Source organism: Podarcis pityusensis, assembly GCF_964106645.2.
Source record: "Podarcis pityusensis genome assembly, chromosome: 6".
Lineage (NCBI taxonomy): Eukaryota > Metazoa > Chordata > Lepidosauria > Squamata > Lacertidae > Podarcis > Podarcis pityusensis.
Window position 1 is genome coordinate 14,085,036 of NC_138030.1, and position 20,667 is coordinate 14,105,702.

The window sequence follows — 20,667 nt, forward strand, 5'->3', positions numbered from 1 at the left end:
TCTGTTCCTGTAAATAGTCCACTGTATATAATAAACACCTAACTACAAGTTCCTGATTCCTGCTTCGTCTATCCTGTCTGCAGCCAAGTTGCCAATTGCTTCCGTGGATTCTGTGTTTACTCTGCTAGGTCTGGCTTAGGTCCTGCAACTAGTCAGAAAGTTGCGAAACACCAATAGGTTTTGCCATTAGTTCCAAAACACCAATAGCTTTTGCCATTATAACCCATGCTAAGCCACTTGTGAGAAGGAATAAAGTCAGAGCTAAGAGTAGAGAGTTGGTAGCAGGGCTGTGAGCTAGAATTAAAGCAGCAAGCTGGATCTCTGCATGAATCCAAGGACCCTTTGGGGGGTGTTGATGCTGTGAACCCCTCTGTGGTAGGCTCAGGTTGTATATATGTGTAAATTAATCATATATGATAAAGACACCACAGTCTCCTCTGTGCCTCGTTTCCAAAGGAAACGTGAACCCTGCTTGAGTTCCTAGAACCCCTGGCATCTCACATCACTTAGAGAATGGGGTGCCATTCAACAATACCTTCTAGCCTTAAAAAAAGCAGCTTTCAACTCTGCAGGGGTGGAAAATGATTAAAATTGTGCTGAATCAAGACTCCTCTGTTATGAAGTATCATCTTCTGGACGCTTGAAATAGACTTTTCTATAGCTTATTGTGAGATAAGTTCGCTTCTCTTTTTTTAATCAGTCACTTGAAAATGCACTTAAGAAAATTGCTTCTTTTGCTATTTTCACAACAGCTTTGCAAAAGCAGCCTCCAGTTTAGCGCTATAACTGCTTTTAATCACAGCCTGGCTTGTTTCGTTTTGACAGCCCTGATGTGGCAAATTATTTATTTTCTATACATTTAAATATATTGTCATTCCCAGCTCCCAGAACTTTGGTATGGCAGCACCAACTGCAAACGACAAAGCTCGTATCTCATTAAGGTAATTTGTGTCTACAGAAATTGCCAGTAAACACAAACTATAAAATAACAGTCAATCTTCTCCAACGGTGTCATTTGAAACCATTTTGTGTTTGTTTTAGGCTGTTGTTTTTTTTAAAAAAAAAAGGCTTCTCAAAGTTTTCTAAAGGTAGCAAAATCATGATTCTGAATACTGCCATTGACTGCAATAGCTTGATGACACCCAGCCAAAATGCTCAAATTATCAGGATTGCAAACAGGCAGGCTGCATGCCTAAAGTCATATTTAGAAGAGGTGGAAATCTTCTTGCCAGCAATTGCATTTGAGAATATGCAAATTCCAGCAGCTTGGACTGAATCCCTAAAATCCAGTGTGTGTGTGTGTGTGTGTGTGTGTGTGTGTGTGTGTGTGTAGTGGCAGAGCAGCCCAAACCCCATTTATGCTGGACTGGTGGGACTTTGGATTAGGTGGAGATGTGCCTCCACCCAGGGTAGGATTCTGGATAGCTCAGTTGGTTAGAGCATGGTGCTGATAACGCCAAGGTTGCAGGTTCAATCCCCATATGGGACATCTGCATATTCCTGCATGGTGGGGGGGGGGGGTTGGACTAAATGATCCTCAGGGTCCCTTCCAGCTCTACAGTTCTATGAATCTATGACACCCATGGGTGATGTCCATACTGGTGAGAGTCATCAGAAATCCCCAGATTGGTGCACTTTGGGGACAGGGCATGGGCAAGGCTAAGGTAGCCCAGGACCCAGCGATCCCCAAGCCAGTCTCACTGCCAATGCACCACCCAGATCAGTCCTGGCTGTTCTGCCCCACCCCCCATGGCAGTGCCACAGCAGTAGAGTTGCTTGTGTGGCAGTCAACCCATTGCTCTGCAAAGTCTCACCCGAGGGGGTGGGGGGTGGGATTTTGGACTGTGCCCTAAGTTTCCAACCATCACTATATTTGACAGTGGAACTCCCAGCCACTGAACATACCGGGGACTGAGCCTGGGACCTTCTGTATGCTGTAGCCTTTCCCGGTTCCTTGTTGTTCTCTGCATCCTAAGATATTTGTAATGTATTCCCATATGGGTTTGTTGCTATAAAGCAAATGGCAAAAAAAGTACTGAGAGTTATTAACATCACTTAAATGTTCCTGTTTGATAGATGGATCTAGTTCTAGATCTAAGGTCTTATCCTGCACAGCGCTAGACAAATGTTCCATCCGCACAATGATTCTTGTTTCTGCAATGGAATGTTTTCCCCTTCTCCCTGTGCCCCCTATATCTGTCCTAGTGGTTCCCCTTATGGAGCAGATCTGAGAAAGCTGTGGGCACGCATGGGGGAAGGGAAGGTGGGAAAGTACTGTTGCCCACACAGAAATGCTCACGCTGACAAGATATTGAACACCTCCCATTGCAGTTACAGGTAGGTAGCCATGTTGGTCTGCAGTAGTCGAAACAAAACAAAAAAAATCCTTCCAGTAGTCACTTATATAAGGGTCTGGTGACTTCTGTTTCAGTGTATCTGAAGAAGTATGCATGCACACGAAAGCTCATCCCAATAACAAACTTAGTTGGTCTCTAAGGTGCTACTGGAAGGAATTTTTTGTTTGTTTGTTTCAACCCGACCTCCCATTGCATTTTGTTGTTGTTGTTGTTTAGTCGTTCAGTCGTGTCCAAGTCTTCGTGACCCCATGGACCAGAGCACGCCAGGCACTCCTGTTTTCCACTGCCTCCTGAAGTTTGCTCAAACTCATGCTGGTAGCTTCGAGAACACTGTCCAACCATCTCGTCCTCTGTCGTCCCCTTCTCCTTGTGCCCTCCATCTTTCCCAACATCAGGGTCTTTTCCAGGGAGTCTTCTCTTCTCATGAGGTGGCCAAAGTATTGGAGTCTCAGCTTCACGATCTGTCCTTCCAGTGAGCACTCAGGGCTGATTTCCTTCAGAATGGATAGGTTTGCATTGCATTTACTTTACAATATTTCATTTCCCCCCCTCCTCCTATATTGTTGCAGGTCAGGGTTGGGTGTTCCGCTGTCAAATACCGAATCGCCCTGCCCAGTCCTGCAGATACAGGCATAAGAGTGGGTTTCACATGCATACCACTCCTCCTTCAGTTGCTGCAAAGCCCCTGTGTGAAAAACGATGCACATGCAGAACCCTGCATAAGGGTCTGGGCCTTTTGCCTTGGTCAATATATTCCCCTCCCCTCTATGCTTCTTTCCCAACCCCGTCCCCCCCAAAAAAACCCAAGAACTCTTGCAACGCAAAGGCTCAAGATCAGACTTTACTGCCATGCCCCAAACTGCCCGACGCCTGGCTCCCTTCCACCTCCGCCCCAGTCCTGGAGCCTCATTAGAGCAGAGTGTAAAGAGCCGAGAGATGTTTACTGTGTCCATGAATTTGAACTTTCTGCAGGGAGCTGTTAACATGGTAAATAGCTGAGAGAGAGAAGAACGGGAGGGATGGAGGGAGTGGAGGCAGCTGGAGCACATTGTGTTTCCAGAAAGACTGTGCTTGGGCCTTGTATCTTCACATAAACCATCGCTGAGGTGACAAATATCTACCAGTCTGCCTCTGAGTGATGCTTTCTGCTCCTGGCCCGTTAATTTATCTGTTTTCAGCCTGTCTAGACATTGTTTGGGTCAGAAAAAGTGCCGCCTCGTCTCTCCCCTGTCGTGGGATTTGCCTGCTCAGCTCTTCCTGCAGGGAGACTCGCTCGCCAAGCGGAGTTTACTGAATAATGCTCCCCTCTGTCTGGGTGGTTTATTAAGCAGCCCTTGGAATGGGAACATTTTATTATCGGGCTCAGACTTCCTCTACAGATAAAGCTTACTTGGCTTTCAGCACCACATACCACACAGGCCGGTGTGGGATTTAAAAAGAAAGGCAAGCTACCTTTTCATTCTTTAATGGAAGAGGACGGCGAGATGGACACGAGGAGCGGACTTTTTGGGAAACAAAACAAAACTGGATATGAATAAAGTATGGGCTGTTTCAAGCCTGTTCTGGGCTGGCACGGCAAAATGGCCTCTCTCGGGTGGCCTACTTTACAGAGGACACTCCTTTGTCTGCAGGATTCCTCTGTTTGGAGGACTGCCCAGTTTAAACGGGTGGGGTATAAGGGTCCTTGGAGTTGCGTGCCCACAGATGGCACCCGGATAGCAGATTTTTTTGGCACAATTCAAAGTGTTAGTGCTGACCTTTAAAGCCCTAAACAGCCTTGGCCCAGTATACTTGAAGGAGTGTCTCCATCCCCACCGTCCAGCCCGAACACTGAGGTCCAGCACCGAGGGCCTTCTGGCGGTTCCCTCCCTGCAAGAAGTGAGGTTACAGGGAACCAGGCAGAGGGCCTTCTTGGTAGTGGCGCCAGCCCTGGGGATCGCCCTCCCATCAAATGTAAAGGAAATAAACAACTACCTAACGTTTAGAAGACATCTGAAGGCAGCCCTATTTAGGGAAGTTTTTAATGACTGACGTTTTAATGTATTTTTAATCTTTGTTGGAAGCCACCCAGATTGGCTGGGGAAACCCAGCCAGATGAGCGGGGTATAAATAATAAATTGTTGTTGTTGTTGTTGTTGTTGTTGTTTTGTAGGCACGCAGGCCATCTGGTCACAGTCTTCCTCGCTGTAGTGGGGTGGACTGGATTCCTATTTAAATTTCAGGAATAACTCTCCAACAATTTGACTTTACCTCCAAAGGCACACTCTTCCATTGTCTCCTAATGCGTGGGTGCCAAGAACTTTAAAATTGGCACCTATGCATATAAATTCGCAGTGGGGGATAGTCCATTAGGGCACAGTCCCACCAAGCCCACTGTGCCCTCAGCCAGACCCCTTACTTAACAGCCAGTTTAGGAGGTCAGCCTCCTTCTCCTTAGTCTTTGCGTTGCTTCTGTGGAACTCAGACATTATCCACTGTAGAGTGTGCCCTGGGGGAGCAGGGATAGTCAACTCCACACACACACACACACACACACACACAAACAAACACTCATGCAAATCTCTGGACTGAGAAAACAAATGGAAGACTGCACTGTTCCAAACATCTTGCCCAAGTCCTCAAAAGTAAAAGGAGGTAACCTATGAGATGGCTCTTTGCAGAGGACCTCTTTCAAACCTGGAGCTGGCCTTGAGTTGCACCTGCACAGGCTCTCTCTGTGCAGTCTGGTGCCCTGAAACTGGGAAGACAATATGTGCAAATGCAACTTGTATGCACATAGTTAAACTATGGAACTCGCTCCTCCAGGAGGCAGTGGTGATGGCCAGCTTGGATGGCTTTCAAAGAGGATTGGACAAGCTCATGGAGGAGAAGGCTATTGAATCATGGCGGCTATGCTGTGGAAACAATGCCTCTTAATACCACTTGTGGGGAATCACTGAAGGGGAGAGGGCTCTTGTGCTCAAGGTCCTCCTTTGAGGATTTCCCACAGGCATTTGGGTGGCCACTTTGAGAACAGGAAGGTAGACGAGACAGGTTATTAGCAGGCTCATTCTAGGTTCTTTTTGTCTTGGTGGTTTTGCTTCTTGCGCAATTGTATGATTTATTGGGTTCATTGCTCAATTGTATGATTTACTGGGCCACAGAGAGGTTAGGCTGGCCTCAACTAGAGCCAGGGCTTTTTCGGCTGCGGCTCCAACCTGGTGAAACGCTCTGTCACAAGAGACAAGGGCCCTGCAGGACTTGACATCTTTCCGCAGGGCCTGCAAGACAGAGCTGTTCCACCAGGCCTTTGGTCAGGGCGCAGCCTGACTCCCTCCTTTGGCAATCTTTACAAAACTTTAGTTTATGGTTGCCATCAATTTTGATTTTAATTAATTTTTATAATGTTTTTATAATGTTGCACTATTTTAGTGTTGTTAGCCGCCCTGAGCCCGGCTTCGGCTGGGGAGGGCGGGATATAAATAAAAAATTTTTTTATTATTATTATTTGATGCTTCCCCCATTTACAGTTTCCACTTGCCTGCTTTTGATTTCCTTGCCTGAATCCTGCTCATATGCCAGCACATGCATCTACAAAATGGACATTCTTGCGCATGATTCATGCACCAAAAAGCTTGTCCTCTGTTATGCATACACCAAGGGGCCAACTGGTGGTAAGAATATGAGTCATTTATTTTATTAATGAATAGAGAGCCCTGTTGCGACAAGATGTGAGGGGAGGGTGGATAAAAGGCATTTGCTCTCAAGATGCAAACTTGGATCGGCCCGGGAACCAACTTCCTGCTCCATTGGCCTGTGATGTCAGGGCAGCCCAGCCAATCACTGCCAAAGGTTTCTCTGTGACTAACTCTCTTTCTGCACTGGCCAGCTTAATTCTGCCTTGCCCTATTTTCCTCTCCAGGAAGTTGTTTTAAACTGCTCCTCTTTTGCTCTAATGACAGTTCATTGTTATTATTTTCTACTGTGGTTGTCATTATTTCAGAGCAAAACACCACCATTGTGGAAAGTGTTAGGGGCCTTAATTACATTGTGGCTAGACATCAGGCTGTAGTGCTAAAAGTAGCTTTGCATTCTGAATCACATTAATTCTGAACTCTGGAAAGTTTAGGAGACTGATCGTCCACCTTCCTCCCCATGAGGCCAGGGATCTCCTAGAAATTCTCCCCTGGGGGGGGGGGGGAATCACATTTACTTTAGGGGGGTTTCCCCCTTGTCCTTCCCTATGCAAGAGATGCAGTTGGCCTATTTCAGATTTAAACTGAAGCACATGAATAAAATCTAAAAATAAATCAGATGAAATATTGAAATAATTCTCAGGTGGGGTTTCCAATGTGCATGCTCTGGTTTTCTGGCTACCAATGACTCTGAAGGTGAAGCAGCTGTGGCTTCTACCTCCCCCCAAAAAACAACAACAACAACAACAACAACAAAACAGGATAGCTGTGGGTTGAATATTCATACATTATTTCCAAAAGTGCAGATTTGGTAGGTTTGCCTTTAAATGCAAACTGAATCAAATTTCTCCCCCACCCGCTACCACTGATTCCCAGTTTGCCTCTAGTCACTAAAACAAAGTCAAATAGAAAGGGCTTAAATAAGCTTCAAATAAGTTTTCAAGGATAGGGAGTGAAACCTCTACCAATAATAGCTACCTCTTTAGTATACTGTTGATCGTTCCGGGGGTGTGTGTGTGTGTGGAGAAGCATCCCATCATGTGAAATGGTGCAATCCAGAAACTGATTTATCTAAACCAGGCTTCCTCAACCTCGGCCCTCCAGATGTTTTTGGCCTACAACTCCCATGATCCCTAGCTAGCAGGACCAGTGGTCAGGGATGATGGGAACTGTAGTCTTAAAACATCTGGAGGGCCAAGGTTGAGGAAGCCTGATCTAAACCAGTTCAGAATGAAGCTTGCCTCATGTTTGTGAGTTCTAGACTGGAAATCTTTTAACTGTGGTGGAAAGGGAGTTAACATGGAGCCTACTAACACAAACTAGGATTTCCCACCATATGAGTAAGCTATGGAATCTCCCAATGCTGCTGGTAGGATTTAATGCCAAAAGTTCCTTAGATAAATTTGGAAGCTGTCTTCTAAACAGAAGAAGAACAAAACATTATGCTAAGCAACGATACCTGAAGATGATAACTACCGTGCATTATGTTTTATCTGCGAATTATGGTGTGGTTATACACACACACACACACACACACACACCACTTTGCAATACTTTGGGGGATTTTGGAGGATGACAAATACAGTGTGAAATTTAATTATTAACTTCATGTCTCACCATGCCCACAAACTGTTTTAATTTTTTATACCTCTGCAAGGAATCCTGAAAGGAGATCCAGTGGGAAAGCTAAAAGTTATTTCCTTGAAGTTATATCCCTTGCGATTTGATTTCTCCTGACAGCGTATCCATCATCTTATGTGTTTATTTAGAAAAACAAATAAGAGAATGCTGCTTCCCCGCCAGCCTGGCCTGAAGGTTGGGTAATTAAATTTTAGCAACACTTGCAAAAGTCAGCTGCCTTTCCCTTTCGCTATTAAAGGTATTGCTAGGAAACAATATATTTAGAATAAATCTAGATGCTGCGAGTCTTATTATTCTGATCTAGGATAAATTAATGAGGGTCCGCCCCCCCTCCACCCGCTCGCTACTAATAGTGAAATTAAAGAGAGCATCTGGGATTTGAGAACAAGTCATTACCCTGGTCCTCCTCTGACAATATCACCAAGGCTGGGTTTTGAAGATCAATGGAATCAACGCACAATGTGTTAGCTTGCCCAGCTTTGTAAGATGTGCACCCACATGCATAAAGCTTCAACCTCTGATACCAGTATGGGGGTGAAACAAACTGACAATACTCTGATCTGAATTTTGCAAAGTCCATAGCTCTCTTCAGGCATTGAGTCTGAACATGCAAAGGGGCAAAAGGAAATGCACCGCATGACCTTCACCGGCCACACAGACATGCACCAGGCACACTCCCAGATGGGTGCATAATCAAGACTGATTACTCGCCAACAGTATCTTCACCGCAGGGATAGGAACCTGGATTGACCCTCAATCAATGGAAACCCTCAAGGCAGGTCCTCTTAAACCAACACTGATCATTAACCAGCTGAGGGTTGTGCCCAGCATTGAGGAGATGAGGCTCACTCACCCCAAGTTTTCCTGCTTGCCCCTGTTAAGTATAATAGTTTACCTTGACACTGAAATGGGTAATTTTATTTTATATTTTATTTCTTATAAGATGTTGAGCCTGTGCTAGGCATGCTCACAATATATTGTATGGAATTATTTGGGTATATCATTTACTGTTTTTTGCTCTGTTTTGAGGAGAGTTCAGCAAGTACGGTTTTGGACAATACTCGTGGGTCTGGATAATTTTGATTCCAAACAGTGTCAGTTTTTGTGCACTCTGTTGCTTCAAGCTCCACAGTATTAATCTCTGCAGTAGCTCCTTCACAGAGTCAGACCGAACACTTGATCCACAATACATGTGATCCATAATACAAGGGACATGCAGCCACAGTATGAATGGAAGTCATGTTTCTCTATGATTTGCAGCGAGTAAGGCCCCAGGGATGGGCAAATCTGTCTACTTCTGCTTTGGGTCACTTTTGCAAGCTTTTATCCATAATTCCATGGCCTCTTCTGCTATCTAATACTCATGAGCTATGTCTTTTCAGGACAATTGAGATCCCATGTGAATTTAAATCGAATACAGGACCACCTTGACAAACAGGCATCGCCCCACTTATGTACAATTCCATTAAAACCAGAAATTGCTCACGAGGAGACCCTACCTGGAGCCCAAAGAGGACGTCAGAGGGGCACAGGAAGCCCCAAATAGACTGGAAGTGCAGCGTCGCTTTGTTAGGCTGCTCTGCCTCCCCACTTAACAACTGATATGTGGGGTAGCGCAGCAGCAGCTTTCCTACACATTCTTCTGCCTCCTGCCAGCCCCAGAGTTTCAGTTCTAGTTGTGGATGATTTTTGATACAGTGGAACCTTGAGTTACAGACATAATCTGTCCCGGAGGTACATCCGCAACTCAAAGCGTTCGCATCCAGAAGTGCCATGTACCATTCCAGTACTTCTGGGTTGCCGTGGGACTCAACTTGAAAAGACGTAACCTGAAGCAGACGCAACATGAGGTACGACTGTACAGTATTTTTGGTATGGATTGAAGAGAGAGTGGCAGAGAGGGCGTTTAAAGGGTGTTTAGAGGGTGCGCCCCACTTTACACAATTTCAGTTATGCGTGTAGGGGCCCAGAACATAACCCCCACATATGGGGGTGAGACGTCTGTACCTATTAAATACTTGGCTGTTTGGGCTTTCATTAACTTGCATCAGATCTGCCCCCTCCTTGCCTGCCCCCCACTACATTATTGGGCCCTATCCATGCCACAGTTCTAGCTACAGGCCTACATAATGCAGGAGTATAAGACTTTCCATTTTCCATCTTGCCGTCTTACTTTAAAAAAAAAAAATCTAGTGCACCAGAGGATATTACAACCCACCTTCTTAGAAACAAGTTATGACTATGACTGACTTTGAAATTACTTTGGTCTTTTTGAAGGGTTTTTTTCCTTCTTCAAAAGAGGTTTATTCTGATTAACTGACCTGAATGTTAACAGAACTGGAATTTTAATTTGTATTCAGGCGGTAAGAATATCATCCACTCAGATGAGACAGTACTGTTTAATTAGGTCTAGTAGTTAACTCAGAAGAAAGTAAATGCGCTGCCAGGGGTTTGGAAGGAGGGCTCAAGCCCCCTGGGATCTGAGTGCGAGTTTGGAGAAGCTTAAAAATATGAAGTCAGTAGATTTTTTTAGGAATTAGAAATGAATGCCTTAGAAGAAATTGGAAGAAAAGGGAGTGAAAGCGAGAGGGAGAGAAAGACTCCGTCGCTGCAGTCAGCAAGTTTTTAACTTAGCAGTGCCCATTAGTTTTAATGAACTTGGTTAGAAGACCGTATGGAATTCTGCATCGAAGCCAATAAATAAATAAACACAAATGCTCTTATTTTAGCATTTCCAGAGAGAAGCGTCTAATATTATGATAAATATGGTACCTCCAGGGTGTTCATCTGCCACTGGATTTGCGTCTCATTTATGACACAAACAAGCTGTGAAAATTATAAGGAGTGAACACTCTGCAAACAACCGCCATTAATAGCCACAGAAGGATAATATCCACACAATTATAGGGGTGAATCTTCTTTGCAGTTCTCCCTGTGGCTCCTGGAATAAAAGATACATGCTCTCTGCAATCTTCCCCAGACCCACGCAGCTTAGTATGGCTTGCTTTGGTTTTCTCTTGCCATTCCACACACACCCCTATACTTTTTGATTTGAAAATTATTAAGCGACACACTTTTTTGACAAGGCAAGCATAAAGCTGACAAAATGAGATGGCGGGGAAGGAAGGAATGAGGCTTTATAGTCCTCAAATGTGAAAATTGATTTGAGAACACTGGCTGTTTTTAATTTTTCATTACTACCTCTTGTAAGGACACCCAGGTTCTTCACGAGCCAGACATTTGTATTGCAATATAAAAATATAATTAACACTTGAATTGACATTTACTATCCTGTAGAGTGGAATTTGGGGGTCTTATGTGAGCCATAAGAAAAAATTGGTCTGGTAAAGAAAGCTGACTCAAAGCTTCAGAGAGACATCCAGTACAGCCCTCCAAGTGACTGTGCCCACTTCCTTCCCCACAGACCCTCTCAGGTGCTTAAAATCGACAGAAGATCGCCCTGTGTTGATATCTTAGTAATTTGGTTAAAGAATAAAAGGAGAATTCCCTGGATACCTGGAACCAGGTTGGGGGCAAGTACTCTTTGGTGAGAGAGCCCTAGCAGAGATTTCAAATCACAAAACATGCAGCAAAGAAAAGCATCGAAATATAGGCTTCTAGACCTTTCAAATACCCCTTTTTAATTTTTGTCCAAAGTTTCCCACTTTCCTTAGCATAGAAAAGGACCACATGTTGGGTAAGTTTAAAATAGTTTACTTACAAACTCTTCAAAGGTCAGATTCATGTGCTTTTCCATACAGCAGCAAGAAAAGATTGACAGTACAACTAAGCTGGTAAGTGTTTCTAAATTATTTATATAGAAACACAAAGATGGCTTGCTAAAGCCACACAGTCTGGGCAAGAGAGAAAACGAGAGAACAAAGAGTTTGGTAACCCTTCCTCCGAAGGTAAAAGGGGTGTGAACTAAGTAAGCCTGGCAGGAAAGCGTATTCTCTGGTCTAAACCCCTTCATGCATTAATTAGAGTTAAGCATGTTGGTAATATACGGCTGGATTTGATCCACATCCTCCTGGTAGTTCCACTGCCCTCAGAAGCATGGTGGATTGCGACTCAGGAGAGGGCATTCCCTGTAGGAAGCATCTTCAGTGTAGGGTTTCTGTCATTTGCTGAAGATGTACCTCTTTAACATACCGTATTTTTTGCTCTATAAGACTCACTTTTTCCCTTCTAAAAAGTAAGGGGAAATGTGAGGTGCGGGCCCCCCTGGGGGATATCATCAATTTGTCCCTTGGAACCGGGACATTCCCAGGGGAACTGAAGGAGGCAGTGGTGCACCCGCTTTTAAAGAAAACATCATTAGATCCCTTAGATTTATCCAATTACCGCCCGGTTTCGAATTTTCCATTCCTGGGTAACGTGATTAAGAGAGCAGTTGCTGAACAGCTTGGTAGGTTTCTGGATGAAACATCGGCTCTGGATCCATTCCAGTCCGGCTTCCGCGCTGGTCATGGGACCGAGATGGCTCTGGTCGCCCTAACAGATGATCTCCGCAGGCAGCTGGATCGAAGCGGGTTGGGGCTGCTGATTCTTCTAGACCTGTCAGCAGCCTTCGACATGGTTGATCATGAACTCCTGGACCACCGCCTTGCCGACGTGGGGATCCAGGGCACAGTCCTTCAATGGCTGCGCTCGTTTCTCTCTGGTCGGGGACAGAGGGTGGCGCTTGGGGGGGAATTGTCATCCCGCCACTCCTTGGTGTGTGGAGTGCCCCAGGGTGCGATACTCTCCCCGATGCTTTTTAACATCTTTATGCGCCCCCTCGCCCAGCTTGTCCGGAGTTTTGGGCTGGGCTGCCATCAGTATGCTGATGACACCCAACTCTATCTGTTGATGGATGGCCATCCTGACTCGGCCCCAGACACACTGATCAGATGCTTGGAAGCTGTGGCTGGATGGTTACGTGGGAGCCGGTTGAAGTTAAATCCTTCGAAGACAGAGGTCCTCTGGCTGGGACGGGACGATATGGGATTGAGGGGGCAACTCCCATCTCTTGCGGGGGTGCAATTAGTGCCAACACCGTCCATTAAGAGTTTGGGTGTAATCTTCGATACCTCCCTCTCCATGGAGGCGCAGATTGCAGCTATAACAAAGGCGGCATTTTTTCATCTCCGCCAAGCTAAGCAGTTGGCTGCTTACCTCTCTCGCCCTGACCTAGCCACTGTGATCCACGCGACGGTCACCTCCAGACTGGATTATTGTAACTCGCTCTACGTGGGGCTGCCCTTGAGACTGACCCAGAAACTCCAGCGGGTGCAGAATGCCGCAGCGAGACTCCTTACGGGGTCTTCGCTGTGAGATCACATTCATCCGGTGCTATACCAGCTGCGCTGGCTCCTGGTGGAGTACAGGATCAGGTTTAAGGTGCTGGTTTTAACCTTCAAAGCCCTATACGGCCTAGGACCCTCGTACCTATGGGACCGCCTCTCCTGGTATGTCCCACAGAGGAACTTACGGTCTTCAAATAAAAACATCTTGAAGGTCCCAGGCCACAGAGAGGTTAGGCTGGCCTCAACTAGAGCCAGGGCTTTTTCGGCTGCGGCTCCAACCTGGTGGAACGCTCTGTCACAAGAGACAAGGGCCCTGCAGGACTTGACATCTTTCCGCAGGGCCTGCAAGACAGAGCTGTTCCACCAGGCCTTTGGTCAGGGCGCAGCCTGACTCCCTCCTTTGGCAATCTTTACAAAACTTTAGTTTATGGTTGCCATCAATTTTGATTTTAATTAATTTTTATAATGTTTTTATAATGTTGCACTATTTTAGTGTTGTTAGCCGCCCTGAGCCCGGTTTCGGCTGGGGAGGGCGGGATATAAATAAAATTTATTATTATTATTATTATTATTATTATTATGGAGCGAATGCAGGCTGCGCAGCTATCCCAGAAGCCAGAACAGCAAGAGGGATCGCTGCGCAGCAATCCCTCTTGCTGTTCTGGCTTCTGGGATTCAGAATATTTTTTTTCTTGTTTTCCTCCTCCAAAAACTAGGTGCGTCTTGTGGTCTGGTGCGTTTTATAGAGCGAAAAATACGGTAGCCTTTGACAGTTAAAATATTTTTGTGAGACCACCTCTGTTGTCTGCCATACATTTCGGTAAGTGATGTAGAGAAAGCATATAGATTTTTAAAAAAACAGTAACCCATTATCATATTCATTTCTTTTCTTTTATTTTAGTTTGTACATTTCTGCCTTTCCTTTCAGATCAAATGGTATTTCCAAGGCAGCTTAACAAAATGTAAAACAATAATTAAATGCAGTTAAAAGCATTTCGTTAAAAAAGTTAAAGACCTATATAAAAAAGCAGCAATTAACCTGCACACATAACATACTACTTAAATGTTTAAGGTCCACTTAAACAGCTGAAGCCATATTTCTTTGAGAATTCCAGAAATGTGGGGCCACCACTGAAAAAGCCCTAATAAATGCAAATTTGATCTCAGGAGTCTGGCAGATTTATATGAATGCTGACAGTCCTTCAGGTAGCCTGGTCACAAACCATTCAAGACTTGAAAGGTCAAAACCGGAAATATTATTTGAGCCGAGAAACGAATATGCAAACATAGAAACATTGGGAGCTTCCTTATACTGAGTCAGACCAACGATCCATCCAGATCAGTATTGTCTACACCTTGGCCCCCCAAATGTTGCTGAACTACAAATCCCATCAGCCCTGGCAATCATGTCCAATGGCCAGAGATGATGGGAGCTGTAGTTCAACAACATCTGGAGACCCCAAAGACTCCCCACACCTGGTCTACACTGGCAGACAGTGGTTTTCCAGGGGTTCATTCACAAGTCTCTCCCTGGAGACTCCTCCCTGGAAATGCCAGGGGCTGAACCTGGGTCCTTCAGGCAAAGCAGATGCTCTTACACTGAGATTTGACCCTTCCCCGAAATAGGACCAAGGGACAAGATTTTGTGGGCTACAACCCTGATCTTTTTTTACTGTTGCCTTTCCTTGAGACACTTTTGGTGATCTAATTCTGTGTCTCCTGAGGTTCTGTTGTTTTCAATTCTCTCCATTTCCTGCAGGACTCAATCACCTTCTGCAGGGCCTGTAAGACAGAGCTATTCCACCCGGCCTTCAATTTGAATTAGCCTGATCCTCTGTTCCCTTTTCCTCTTTCCTCCTCTATGAAGAAACCCTTTCTGGGACCCCACATTTAAATTCTTCCCTGGTCTCCTTGCTGGCCGTAGTAGGACCAACTTGGCCAGTTAGCCCTGGTGATCATTTTATGTCTACTGACTGGGTTGGTTCCCCCCCCCAAAAAAAATGACCCCTGAATTTTTGAACTTTATTGATATTGATGCTGCATTTTATGTTGTATTTTATGCTGTTTTTAAGTCGCATTTTAATCATTGTTTTATATTTGCTGTTAGCCACCCTGAGCCCGGTTTTTAAACCAGGAAGGGCGGGGTATAAATAAAATTATAATAATAATAATAATTTATTATTTATACCCTGCCCATCTGGCTGGGCCTCCCCAGCCACTCTGGTTGGCTTCCATAGAAACCAAAAATACACTAAAATATCACACATTAAAAACTTCCCTGAACAGGGCTGCCTTAAGATGTCTTCTGAATGTCAGGTAGTTGTTTATCGCTTTGACATCTGATGGAAGGGCGTTCCACAGGGTGGGCGCCACTACCGAGAAGGCCCTCTGCCTGGTTCCCTATAGCTTTGCTTCTCGCAATGAGGGAACCGCCAGAAGGCCCTCGGCGCTGGACCTCAGCGTCCGGGCAGAACGATGGGGGTGGAGACGCTGCTTCAGGTATACTGGACTGAGGCCGTTTAGGGCTTTAAAGGTCAGCACCAACACTTTGAATTGTGCTCGGAAACGTACTGGGAGCCAATGTAGGTCTTTCAAGACCGGTGTTATATGGTCTCGGCGGCCACCCCCAGTCACCAGTCTAGCTGCCGCATTCTGGATTAGTTGTAGTTTTCGAGTCACCTTCAAAGGTAGCCCCACGTAGAGCGCATTGCAATAGTCCAAGCGGGAGATAACCAGAGCATGCAGCACTCTGGCGAGACAGTCCGCAGGCAGGTAGGGTCTCAGCCTACGTACCAGATGGAGCTGGTAAACAGCTGCCCTGGACACAGATTTGACCTGTGCCTCCATGGACAGCTATGAGTCCAAAATGACTCCCAGGCTGCGCACCTGGTCCTTCAGGGGCACAGTTACCCCATTCAGGACCAGGGAATCCTCCACACCTGCCCGCCTCCTGTCCCCCAAAAACAGTACTTCTGTCTTGTCAGGATTCAACCTCAATCTGTTAGCCGCCATCCATCCTCCAACCGCCTCCAGACACTCACACAGGACCTTCACCGCCTTCACTGGTTCTGATTTAAAAGAGAGGTAGAGCTGGGTATCATCTGCATATTATTATTATTATTATTATTATTATTATTATTATTATTATCATTATCATCATCACCCACAAGTTGCTTTGTGAGAGTTCAGTCCTGAAAAAGTGACTAATAAATAAATGTTAACAAATACATTTTCCCACCAGCCCTCTGGAAGGTTGGCTAAAGCTAATTACTAGCAGTCAAGCCAATATAACCGACAAAGCATTGATGCAATATGATTGGCCCTCACATTATGAACTCAATATTAGTTTAGCCTGGATATGATGAAGATGTGTGTAAATGAGACATTCAGACAACCCCCTGCCAACACTGGAAAAAGGGGTATGGGAACTGCAGGGTTGTTTGAGAGAGTCATGTTTGCCGCCATGTCTGTCACCAAGAAGTAAAGCAGCAAGCTGGACATGGAATCGGAGCAACACTTGAGAGCAATGTTTGACTTCTGTTTGAATCCGGGGCTGTGTCTATAGGAGAAGCAAGACCATTTGGGGTGTTGATGCTGCAAAGCCCTCCATCACAGGTTCAGGTTGCGTATATGTGCAAATAAACCATATATCATAAAGATGCCATGGTCTCCGTTGTGCCTCATTTCCAAAACGAACCCTGGAATCCCTGAAATCTTGGGGTGGCAGGCAGCAGCAGAAATGAACTGAAGATTGGGATTCTGGAAATGACAAGAGATGAAGAAGAAGAAGGAGAAGAAGAAGAAGAAGAAGAAGAAGAAGAGGAAGAGGAAGAGGAAGAAGAGTTTGGATTTGATATCCCACTTTATCACTACCCTGTTGTTGTTTAGTCGTTTAGTCGTGTCCGACTCTTCGTGACCCCATGGACCAGAGCACGCCAGGCACTCTTGTCTTCTACTGCCTCCTGCAGTTTAGTCAAACTCATGCTGGTAGCTTCAAGAACACTATCCAACCATCTCGTCCTCTGTCGTCCCCTTCTCCTTGTGCCCTCAATCTTTCCCAACATCAGGGTCTTTCCCAGGGAGTCTGGTGGCCAAAGAGCCTCAGCTTCAGGATCTGTCCTTCCAGTGAGCACTCAGGGCTGATTTCCTTAAGAATGGATAGGTTTGATCTTCTTGCAGTCCATGGGACTCTCAAGAGTCTCCTCCAGCACCATAATTCAAAAGCATCAATTCTTTGGCGATCAGCCTTCTTTATGGTCCAGCTCTCACTTCCTAAGGAGTCTCAAAGCGGCTAACAATTTCCTTTCCCTTCCTCCCCCACAACAAACACTCTGTGAGGTGAGTGAGGCTGAGAGACTTCAGAGAAGTGTGACAAGCCCAAGGTCACCCAGCAGCTGCATGTGGAGGAGTGGGGAATCGAACCTGGTTCACCAGTTTACGAGTCCACTGTGCTTAACCACTACACCTTGCAGGTTTCACCAGGGTTACATTGCTCACCCGTGCTCTAGCATAAAACCAGGCACCTACATCTTCAACCAGTAAAGCATCACCTTAGAGCCATTACATCACCGAAACAACATTTCATTGGTTGCCCTTATCTTAAGAGCAAATGCTGCTGCTGCTGCTGGTGCTGCTGTTTTAGAACAGCTCGATAGAAAGTTCCTTCTCCACAACCAGCCTCTTCACACGAGTGCATCCCTCTCACTAGCATGGAGAGCCTTATGCTTTGTTTCCGGGAAGTGAAGTCCCCAAATGCAAAGCTAGGATTAATCCTTGACCTTCGCTAAAGAAAGAATGAATGGGCAAACAAACAAACAAACAAACCACTAGATGCTTTGCCTCATTCACAAAGAGAGAGGAGCAAAACCAAATCGCACCGCCGCTGATTATGATGCTCCGTGGAATAGATTATACAGTCTCACACTCTGAGCAACCACGGAGAAAAATCCAATAACTAATTTCTTGATAAAGGGAAAGGGGTTGCTTTGGCGTAAGACACAGTTCTTCCACCTGCTAATTAGGCTAATTGGTGGCTCTGGAGTTGGGGGGGGGGAGATAGAGGAAAACGAGAATTCTGCGCACACAGGTTGGTTCAGCCTGTTTGTATTTTTATCACTTTCGTTCTGTAGCTCCCAAAAATAGATAATTGAAGCTTAAGCTGCATCTTGTGTGTGTGGTGAATATATATATATATATATATATATATATATATATATATATCGCCCGTTTCCAGTTTCTCTGTCTCAGGACTTTAAAAAGAAAATCAGTTTCATAAAATTGCTTTCCAAAATCGGAAGCAGCTGACACGATCCTTTGCATTTTAAGTAATCTGGTTATGCAACTTTCGCTCTCTCTCACACACACACAGCAAAAGATAGAAGTGGGGAAGTTTCTGGAAGATTATTCCGAGCCTAACTTTTCTTATTGCAGCCCCCCCCCCTTCTCCCTGGGAGTGTCTGACTAGTTCTGCAGCTTGGCAGAAAACCCAGACGTTACCTCATAGCTGCGGCTAGACAGCCCCATTTCATATGCCAAGCAACCACTGCAGCAGCAGAGGGAGCCTAGGCCCTACTTGATTAGCACTTTCGCTGCTTTCGAGAGTCCTGGAGTGTTTTGTTCAAGGTGGGCTGCCGAGTGTGTGCGCTTAGTGGCTTCCTTTGTGCCAGTGAGCTTGCGGGGAGGGTTAAAAGAAGGGGGGCCTGTCCCACGGCAGGGTGGGGAGGGTGGCAGGCAAGGTGGGGCGCAGGGGACCGAACGGAGCAGAGTTAAAAATAAAATTTTAATAAGCAACCGTAATCCTCTTCCTCTGTGTTATCACTGGAAAACAGGGACCTGGCCTGTTTCTGCTGTCACTCTTGTCACATCCTAAGAGGTCAGCGGGAAATGGGGAATAAAGAGCTGCTGCCAACATCAGGACAAGTGTCAATTAAATGGTTAGTTTCCCCTCCATGCATGCTCCGTTCGTTTTGTGTGTGAGTTTACATGTGAGGGAGGTGCTGCATATAGCTAAGCCATCTATTATTTCGGGGGGCGGGGCGTGTTGAGAGGGAAGGTGTTTGCAGACATTAGAAGTTACTATGATCTCTTTCTGTTCCAGTTCTCGACACCTTTTGCTTTAGTAGGTCTATGCCCGCAAGGTGCACGCAGAGGCACCTTAAACTGCAACCCTTTTCCACTTTACTTTTGCACAATTGGCTTCCTTTCCAGGTTGCCATTCACTGCCAAACATTTGAAAAGCGAATTTAAAAAAGAGAAACCTTGATATGGTGAAGAACTGCAGCGTTCACTAGCAGGAATGATCCGTTTTTGTGTTGACCCTGCAATAATATTCTAGGGCAAGGGAGTCTTCTTAAAACACAAGTCCCAGGGGTTTTTTTTGGGGGGGGGGAATAGTGTGACAATTGTTGTTTACATAAAAAGCATAGCTTCGATCACAGCATGAGCTTCAGTGTGATCTCCTTCAGATTGCTAAGAATTGCACCTTTAAAATATCACACAGTTAACAAAAGAAAACAGGTTTCTAGTCCTTATGATTCCGAAGACAACTGAAGGCAGCATCTGTTAATAATTCTGAGCTGGAAGAGGTGGCATCGTTCGTCCTAGCTTTCATCCCAATTGTTCCTAACCCTAAATCCTATTCACGTATCCATAAATAACCCGTTAACCCTGCCTCTCCATATCCATTATTGTTCTATTATTCAGATCTCCCCGGTCCCACTTTGAAAACTGCTTTCCCAGTGTTTCTCTTGCACTGGTTGGTTTTGCCTTCTTTGAAATTTCCTGTTAACAGTGTAAACTGGCAACGTATCTAACCGACAGTGTGGTGGACGTGGTTTGGCCATGCCATTCCTGCTTGGTTAGCAACTGCACCTTTTAATATAAAAGGGAGAGCCCTTTCTAGTCCAGCATTCTGACTGCCAGATTCGGGTGAGAAACCCTCAAGGAGGATATAAGAGCAGCAGCGCTCTCCCAGGTGTGCTCCCCCAGCGATTATGTTTCCATAAAGGCCACGCAAATAAAATGTTGCCGTCTGCATATAAATGAGCACATGCGCTTTTAATTCAAACCAGTGTCCTCTTTTTTTTCTGGCAACGGGACTGCTCTATCTAAACATGTTAATATTGGGAATGATCCAGGTGAAATGCAGCTCACATTGTTTCCATCCAGAGAGACAGAAGCACATGAGGTAAAGAAATAACAAAATATCCTGTTCAATTAGATTTCAGGCCTAGTTTTGGCAGGGGAAGCGCCTTACAGCACAATCCTAAACGTGCTTACTTGGAATTAGCCCATAGCTGTCAACTTTTCCCTTTTCTTGCGGGGAATCCTATTCGGAATAAGGGAATTTCCCTTAAAAAAAGGGAAAAGGTTGACAGCTATGAATTAGCCCCACTTGTGTCCAGTGGGGCTTATTCTGATAAATATGCTTAGGACAAAAGCATGAGTCGCCTTAATGGATAACCTGTGCTGGAGGAACTGTGGGAGATTAGCCTTAGTAAGTCTCCTGAACACCGTGGCAGTGTTCAGATCCACTGATCAAAGTATAATTCTGGATAAGGTATCAGAGTGTGGTGGTTAAAATATTTTAATTCAAAGCTAATTTCCCAAGGTGCTGCTGGAGGACTGCTGTTCTGGCCCATAGCACATGTGTTCTGTCAGCAGGTTATAGCTTGTCTCCCTTGTTTTTCTACATCTCTGTGAAACCAC